This window comes from Pseudopipra pipra, chromosome 2, assembly GCF_036250125.1.
Source record: "Pseudopipra pipra isolate bDixPip1 chromosome 2, bDixPip1.hap1, whole genome shotgun sequence".
Lineage (NCBI taxonomy): Eukaryota > Metazoa > Chordata > Aves > Passeriformes > Pipridae > Pseudopipra > Pseudopipra pipra.
Genome location: NC_087550.1, coordinates 12,403,881 through 12,411,735, shown reverse-complemented (window position 1 = coordinate 12,411,735; position 7,855 = coordinate 12,403,881).

The window sequence follows — 7,855 nt, the reverse complement described above, 5'->3', positions numbered from 1 at the left end:
CACATGGAGCTCCTGGATTGGGTCCAATGGAGGGCAGTGAAGATGATTAAAGGACTGGAGCATCTCTTACAAGGGAAGGCTGAGGGAGCTGGGCCTGTTCAGCCTCGAGAAGACATGACTGAGAGGGGACCTCATCAAGGTATACAGCTGTCTGCAGGGAGGTGTCAGGGCATGGCCCAGGCTCTGCTCGGTGGTGCCGAGCAATGGGACAAGAGGCAACGGGCAGGAACTGATGCTCAGGAAGTTCCACTTGAACATGAGGAAGAACTTTACTGTGCACTGACTCTGCAGTGAACAGATTGCCCAGAGAGGGTGTGGAGTCTCCCTCACTGGAGATATTCCAGAACTGTCTGGATGCAATCCTGTGCCATGTGCTCTGGGATGACCCTGCTTGAGCAGGGAGGTTGGACCCTTCCAATTAGATGTTGGTCCTTTCCAGTCTTAGCCACTCTGAGATTCTGTTACTCCTGTGAAAGTGGCCCTCATCCATCTGAGGGAGGCTGGATCTGGATTCCCCAAGTGCCTGATCAGACTGATGAGGGTCAATTTCAGTTCAACTGGATCGTGAGGAGAATTAAGTTCTACTCAACACTTCTGCTGTTTGCTTTTGTGGGAATTAAAAGCATATCATCTACATTTTGAAGTCCTTCCTACTGCATTTTGAAGTTTTATTTTTGTTATATTTTGGATCCGGGCAAGGTTGGGGGGGTTCTTTCATTTTCAAGAGGGATTGTAATTAGGAATGATGACTTTGGGAGCATGTAAAACCATGGAGAAACAATTTTTTTTGTGCTTTGCCATCAATATGATTGTGACTTGGGGGAAAGGAAAGCATACACCTAGTACATCTGCTTAAAAGAAAATTAATTATATGACTTTTTTTCAAGCTCAAGTTGCAGAGGGGATTGGCATGTACCCCAGCTGTCTGGCACCTCTGAACTGGAGTTCCTGCTGCACATCTCTGCAGCCCAGAGGCTTTTAAGAGGACAGACATGGCTATCAGAAAACGGCCTGCCATCACATGCACAGGGATCCTTTCCTGACTTTCACTGTGTTTGGTGTAAATATCGAGTTGAATTTGAGCTGTTTCTGTAGATCTTGCCTTAAATTTGAGTGGTTTCTGTATAGGAAGTGTTGGTTCTTAAAGCCTTCAGATCTGAGTTGCACATGTTTTGAGTAAGTGCTGAACAGGCACTTTGTATTTGCAAAAGTGGTATTTGAGGCCATGAACACCTATCAAATGGACCTGTTGGAGCGAGTCCAAAGGAGGCCACCAAGTTGATTCGAGGGATGGAGCACCTCTCCTGCGAGGAAAGGCTGAGAGAATTGGGATTGTTCATCCTGGAAAAGAGAAGGCTTTGGGGTGACCTTATTGCAGCCTTCCAGTACCTGAAAGAGGCCTACAGGAAATATGGAGAGATTATTTACAAGAGCCTGTAGTGACAGGACAAGGGGGAATGGCTTCACACTGAGAGTAGGTTTGGATTAGATATACAGAAGAAATTCTTCCCTATGAGGGTAGTGAAGCTCTGGCACATGTTTCCCAGAGAAGTTGTGGCTGCCTCATCCCTGGAAGTGTTCAAGGCCAGGTTGGATGAAACTCTGAGCAACCTGGTCTCTAGTGCAAGTTGTCCCTGGCCATGGCAGGGGGGTTGGAATGAGATGAGCTTTAAGGTCCCTTGCAACACAAACCATTCGATGATCTATGATTCTAAGATTCAAATAAAATCCAGTTTGAGAGACTAACAGCTTAAAGCTTACCAGTTTACATATGCATTATAAGCTATTGCTTATTTAAAATAGTAACAAGAACTGGCCAGAAACTGGCACACTTAACAGAAGGATCTTAATTAAATGCTCTCTGAAAACCTGTAGAATTGCTACAGTTTGGCGGTTGTTTGTTCTGGGTTTTTTTGCAATCGCTAGTGGTAAAGGGTAGAAACTGAATTATTTTCTTTTAACAAAGGAATATATTACAAATAAAAACATTCACTGAAACTGAATCCTGAAACCTTTTGTTACTTTATTTGTATTGCAGTGCCTGGAGACCCCAACAGTGAGAACGCAGCTGCATCTTAGACTGTATTAGGCAGTAATTAAATTCACAAAGAGGCATCTTGATCAAAATGAGATCCACGTGATAGAGCATACCACGGTTAGATCCATTTAAGAGCTTAATCTATTATTTTCATGCAGAATCTTCCTTTTTTCAGGAGCAACCGCATTAGAAAAACATTGCTCTCCCTGTTTCCTAATTTGGGATCTCATGTTGGGCAGGTGTAATGTGTTAGCCCCACCCGTGGATAATGCCTGTGCTGGTTTCCATGCCAACCAGCCATGTTCAGAAAGTGGGAAGGGGGCTTGGGGCTTGTTGCTGCTTTTTAATTAATCAAACCCTTGGAACAGAATTGATTTTTTTGTTTAGGTGGTTGTTTTTTTGTTTTTTTTATTACAAATAGTTCTGACACATAAAACAGCAGGTTTAGATTAGATATTAGGAAAAAATTTTTTATTGTGAGGGCGGTGAGGCACTGGAACAGGTTGCCCAGAGAAGTTGTGGATGTCCCACCCTTGGAAGTGTTTAAGGCCAGGTGGGATGGAGCTCCGAGCAACCTGGCCTAGTGAAAGGTGTCCCTGCCCATGGCATGGAGGTTGGAAATAGGTGATCTTTGAGGTTCCTTCTAATACAAATTTTTCCATGAATCTATAACACTGTCTAGATAATGCAACTGTTTCTGTCAAAATGAGAAATGCTAATTACATGTGACAAACATATAATAGATTGCACAGGCAGTTGAATTTGTTTTGCAGTTATGAGATTTAGATTGACTTATACATATTTAAATACTGGATTTAATTTTGAAGGAAATGTAATAAAGCAATCTGTTACTTTTTTTTTTTTTCAGATTAGCAGATTGCTTATTTGATTAATTTTTTCCCTTTGGTTCTAGGAATTAATGTTGTTTCTGGTTTTTACTGGATATAAAATTGGTGATATATAACTGAAACTACTTTAAAGAAGCTGTGTCTGTAGAAATAGCATTGAGGGTATTAAAGTTGATTGAGTTTTATGTTAAGAAAACTTCCACACAATAGCCGTGGTTCTAAAACATCTCAAAATCATGATGCTTCCAGCTAAAGAAAGTCAGAGTTTAAATTCACAATGTCTGCAAGTAAGTCTGGTTTTTTAAAAGTCCTTTTTTTATTGTGCTGTGTGAAGCAGCCCTCTGTGCACTTTTGTTTCACAATGATTAAATGTGTTAGCCTCTCTTGGCTTCAAGTTTTAAAAAAATGGTTTCATAAGGATGGTATGTTAAGACAGTGTGTTGGAAGGAAGTAGGAATGCCAGTGGCCATAGCTCTCAAAGTAGATTAAATTCTGCAGTAGAGTGGAAAAAACAAAGATGCTACTAAATTACTATTGTTTGGTAGTGTAATAATAACACAAGTCAGTGGTGGATCCTGTGGTGAAATGAAAAACAGAACTTTATTGAGTTTTTCACCTCCCTTTAATTTGTATCCCATACGGTTCCCATTGCCATAAAGCCCTTAAACCTCCAGGAATGTCTTACAATCACTGGTTTATCTGCCATCTGCTTGAATGTTTATTTAAAGGACTGTTTTCCTGCCTTACTGAGAAGAAATTAATTTGCCCATTGAACAGGTAGTTATGTAGTTAATTCTTTTCTGTTGGCCCTTCCTAAGGTTGCCATATCAGACACCTCCTAGTCCTTCTCTGCATGAGCATCTTCCTCTGCTCACTGTCACCTCCACCCCGACTCAGCAGGAACAGTGTGAGAAATGCCATCACTCTTCTGTTGGTATTAACAACAAAAAGAAATCATAGTTCCTTTCTCAGTCCTTTTAATACCTGAAAATTTACTCTCTTCCCCTCTGACATTCAGTTTACGCTCTTGGTAACCCACCAGTACCTTCCCCACTCACCTCCTCACCTTCCTCGGGTCCCAGGCCACAGGTGTTTAACCCCCAGTTGGGTGTCAGAAAAGGTGCTGCAACATGAGACAGCACCATGAAAACGAGAAGAGGTAAAATTACAGGCTGAAGTAGGATTGCTGGCAGAGCAATTTATTGGTAGCTCAGGGATTCCAGAGTAAAGCATGGATGTGAAAAGGTAGGAAATTGGGAAGAAACTGGGTGTCAATTTGGCAACGTAATTTTTTGAGCATTTAGAGTTAGTAAAACAGTAAGAACAGGAGCAGTGACTAAAGGTCCTTAGGCTCCCACCCAGCTCAGTGTGATGAGTCTTATCTCTGAGCGGGCAGAAAAAGGGCCTACCTGCATACTAAAAAAAAAGTTCAAAATATGTTATTTTGAGGAAGATATTACTTAACACTGATGAAAAATGTGCATGATTCCTAATAATCACCCAATGTCTAACAAGGGAGCACTTATGCAGATCTGTGTGCCTCTGTGCTGTTCTCTCCATCTGCCTCAGTAACTCAGAAATCGGCTAATTTTGCCCAGACTTAATGGACATTTGATGGAAAGCTAAACTAAAATCTCAAAACCTTTAGAAGATAATGTGGCTCAAGATTTTCTGAACCCCCCTACAGGTATTCCACTTATGAGGAAAGAACGTCTGCAGGACAAGGGTCAAAACAGAGGCAGAGGGAGAGCGATGGGGGGAGGTGTGTTTGGGAATGCCCCAGCCACAAGGAAAGCTTTGCTTAGGAATAAGGAGGAGTCAAGAGGCTAAAAAAGGGCTTCGCTCTCCTACCACTGCAACCGTACTGATGCTTTGAGGTGCTCCAGTGCTGGTAACAGCTGAGATCACCACGCTGGTTTCCAATTGATTTTTTGCTGTGGGTTGAGGTGGCATCAGAGCAGCTCCTGCTGGGTTACTGGGGCAACCCCATGATGTCATCCTCTCAGAAAGCATTGGATCTATAGGTCACCATGCCATCAGAGGGAGGCATTACACCAACTAGTGGTGCTTCACCTCAGAGCAGCAGCCGTGTCAGTGTTGAACTTGGACAGAGGCACTTGACCAACTGCATGGAATGACAGAGAAACGCCAACTCACCAGCATTTACATTTAGCTGCAAGCTTCTTAAAATTACTAATGTTGCACACAAGAAACAAGGTTAACAAGAAGATTGCTTAATAAATCTGATGCAAGCCCACCAGTAATCTTTGGAATCCTTTTGTATAATCATAACTTTCAGCAGGCCTAAAATCTAAACGGTTCCTTTTCCAGTTCTTTAAAATGTAATCTGTGTATTAGGCTAGCATTAAAAAAAAAAAAAAAAAGTCCTCATTGCAGCAGCTAGTTTTACTCCCAACGACAAAATAAGTAATGCAACTAGCCTGCTTCCTGAGGCACTGTATTGACTGTACATCAAAATGCCTCTGAGCAAAATCCTCAGTGGTAATAAAAGGGCTCCCAAGACTGGTCCTGGAGCAACTCATTGTGTGAACCCTCATTACAACAACTTCAAGACCTTCATCTTTATTTCAAAAGTAGATTGCAGTGCTGACAGACTAAGCAGAAATAGGTTATGGGACAGAGGTAGCCTTTGCAGTCTAAGTCGTGTGGTGCATCTATGTACCTATATTCATAAAATTGATGAGATACATTCATATCTATCTATGATGACAACTTGGTTAAGAATTTTTTCTGCTTCTTGTTTGAACATTTATTGTGCTTTTCTGTGTATTTTGAATACATACAAGTCAGTGTGTTGGTTCTGTGGTCAATCACGTAGCAGCCTTCGTTGACTGCTGTTAAGGATAGAGAATACCTCTGTATATAGCATATATATATATATAACAGTGGGTGTTACAAAGCATGGATTATTATATCCCATAAGTGAAGAAACATGGCTAAAGACTGGATTTCTTAACCAAGGGTAGCCTAACTTCTTTTTCGTCTAATAACACCGGTTTGGTACAGGGTCCTGAGCAGAACAGTTCCAGTAATTCCTTTTTAAAATACTTTTTCTTCCTGATATAGCAGAAAAAATAACTACTCAGTGAAGCTAAATGCCAGCTTTAAATGACAGGACTTCTTTAATCCGCCTAAAGAAAGATGAAATTATCAAAAAATAGTTTTGAGGTTTTCACATTTTCAATGATTTTTGCTAATCTGCTGAAGAAAAAAATACTGGGGGAAGTCAGTTTAGGGGATTGGGGGAGGAGATGTAGTGGTTTTGTGGCTTCCAGTAGGTAAAGTAATTGGAATTCAAAATCCAAGGCAGCCAGACTTCAAAGTGAAAAGATCATAGAGTGCAAATTATTCTGTTTAGAGCTGTGCATTGAAAGAAACAAAAACGGTCATCTCTCCCAAGATAGCTTTAAAAGGTGATTCTGAATAGATGTTTATGTAGGGTGCACTTTTGAAAATCAGTTTTGCTCCTGTCTAGAGGTTTGTTTGAAGTGCTGTCACTTGAAGTTCTTTGTGTAGTTAATCTTGAATAAAGTCTTTGTACAGGTGACTGTATTTAAGGATAGTTGGTGGAGATAGAAGAAGGGATAATACAGTGTGAATTTGCAAATAGCTTTGGAACATGCAATATTTCTGCTCCCTCAACTCGATAGAGGCTTCAAAGAGTTGGATGAGCAACAGCACCCTCCATAACTGCATCCAAAGCAGTGTGGGCAGCAGGGGAGGGAGGGGATTCTGCCCCTCTGCTCTGCTCTGGTGAGACCCCACCTGCAGTGCTGCCTCCAGCTCTGGGGTCCCCAGCACAGGAAGGACATGGACCTGTTGGAGCGAGTCCAGAGGAGGCCACAAGATGATCAGAGGGGTGAAGCACCTCTGCTATGAGGAAAGGCTGAGAGAATTGGGATTGTTTAGCCTGGAAAAGAGAAGGCTTTGGAGTGACCTAATTGTGGTCTTTTAGTACCTGAAGGAAGCCTACAGGAAAGATGGAGAGAGACTATTTACAAGGACACATAATGACAGGGCAAGGGGGAATGGCTTCAAAGTGAAAGAGAGTAGGTTTAGATTAGATATTAGGAAAAAATTCTTTACTGTGAAGGTGGTAAGGGACTGGCACAGGTTTCTCAGAGAAGTTGTGGATGTTCTGCCCCTGGCAGTGTTCAAGGCCAGGTTGGATGGAGCTCTGGGGAGAGGGAGAGGAAAAAACTTTAAAAAGTGCTGAATCCAATCATGGGAAAGATGCACGCACCTACACCCCTAACAAGCACACAGGTCAAACTCATCTCCATTAGCCTGAAATCCTCCTGTATATATTTTTTCCCAGCAGCAAATGAGCACTTTTTTTTTTTCATTACTGTATGTACTTAGGAAGCTTTCCTTTACAGCAGTTCCATCCAAACTGCTTTCTCAAGAATTGTATTTTCTCTTCATAATCAACTCTTTAGAAGGGAAGGAGGTTAATTTTTGAGGGCATTATAGTGCTGATGCTTTATATTGACAGGCAAAGGAACAGGAAGGAAAAGGCATGGCCTTTTTTTTTCTTTTGCTTCGCTTTGTACAAAAGATAACAAGATTTCTCACAGCAGTATGTGAGAAGTGATCATGGCCCCAGAGGAGGCAAGCAGCATACCTCCCCATGAGGCATAGTCTGGCTAGGCTGGCCTTCAGTGAGCTTCTGTCAACATCAGCTACCTCTAACACTTCATCCTGAGATGAGGGAGATGAGGAGGGGTGGAAGGAAGTCGAGTCTTTTCCAGCCCCGCCCCACTCCCCTCCAAACTAAGCTGTAATCCTGTGGTTTTAGATAGCTCCATCAGGAAAACCAGAGCTGGGTTTGTGAGCAGCAGGCGTGGGACTGGCTCCCTCCAGCCTCTGCTCCCAGCAGGGCAGGGCTGACAGTGGTCTTGTTCTTGTGCTGTCCCACAGCACCCACCGCCTGCCCTGGGGCTCGCCA